Source organism: Phyllobates terribilis, unplaced genomic scaffold (assembly GCF_046119375.1).
Source record: "Phyllobates terribilis strain yellow unplaced genomic scaffold, ASM4611937v1 Scaffold_291__1_contigs__length_2406647, whole genome shotgun sequence".
NCBI lineage: Eukaryota > Metazoa > Chordata > Amphibia > Anura > Dendrobatidae > Phyllobates > Phyllobates terribilis.
The window spans coordinates 706,874-708,493 of record NW_027363051.1 but is presented as its reverse complement, the minus strand read 5'-3'; positions in this window follow the sequence as shown (position 1 = coordinate 708,493).

Below are 1,620 nucleotides of genomic sequence, written 5' to 3'. Positions count from 1 at the left end.
TTTTATAAAGCTTAATAAACATTGTTCAGCATAAATGAGTACACCTTCTTTGATGAGTAAGATTTTATTTAATATCTCACTGAACACAAGATCAATTCACAAAATTTTGCCAACACTAAGTTTCATAGAACATTTCTTTTGTAATCAAAACATGAAAGTAAGGTTATTAATATAACTCTCATTACAAAATCTTCAGTTTTACTCAAATTAGTTGATGTAAAAATGAGTACACCCCACATCAAAAGCTACTACATCTATTATTTTGTATGGCCTCCATAATTTTAAAGGACGGCACCAAGTTTTCTAGGCCTGGAATGAACAAGTTAGTGACAATGTTGAGGGAGGGCAATGGCCCTTCACGGTTGACCAAGTGAGTGTCAAATTATTATGTTGATTGCGCAATCCAACAGGGAACCAGACGGAGACAGTGCTCTGTATGGGAGGATTCAACGAATCTCTGATCCCGTTTATTTTGCTTAGCATTTTATATTGTTTTGAGTATATCAATAGCCAGTCACCTACAGCCATACTACAGTACTACAGACTTGAGCCAATGTTAGTGCAATTATTCCGGAAACACATATATGGTCACATTATCATCGTTAGTTCGAAGCACGATGGAAATTTACAAGGTCAATCCTGGCCTAGACTAGTTAGATAACAGGAGCGGGGTGTCTGACAAAATGTTCTTGTGAGAAAAAGTTAGTGTGAGAAAGTTCCATGTAAAGCATGAGAAAAGAAGGAAAGAAGTATGTTATGCAAGGAGTGATAATAACATGATTTTGAAACAAACAGACAAAATGGAGTTGCTATAGCATGAATATCAATATGTCCTTTACCACTGTCATAAAAAACACTTAGTCAGACCTTGCAGCCCTCTGGCGCCCCCTTATCCTGCTGGTCAAACACGGTGTTGACCGAGGATAAGCACGGGCGCAGCTGCTCTAATTTATGTAGACTATTGTGGCACGTGATGTGACAGGATGTATATATACCACCAGTTCCTTCCAGGAACGTATATATACCTCCGACCAGCCACCCTCAAACCACAATATCACAGAAATACTGGTATACTGCCACCACCGATCGCTTAACAGGTGGATCGGGTACCCGTTAGGTAACGTGAATTAGCGGGTGAGGAACGTGTTTACTCGACATAGGACAAGAAGAACGAAGCTGGTAAATAATAATGATTTACTCCCGAAAGTGGGCAGTGTTTACAAAAGATATACAAGATATTATAAAAGAGACAATGTACATATATGCATAAACAGTTATTAAAATAAAAAGGATAAAGAATAGCAAAACCTTCGCCACGGGGTGATGGTCTCAGATTCTGTGGGGGGGACGGCTCCCCGGAAATTAGATGTGATTCTTTCTTGAATTAAAATGGCCGTTCTGGTTTTTAGTAAGGGGCCAAAACATTAGGAGACACCCATGTTGTTTACCTCACACGGGGCTCGGTTTTGTGAACCCACCCAGCTGCATAAGACATAAAAATCCTTTAGATTTCATATCTTGGTATGGGGGGTCCCACATCCAAGATGGAGACATCATGTTTGCCGTCACCACTATTCATGAAGATGGATATCAAATATGATATCTCTATGACGCTCAGAA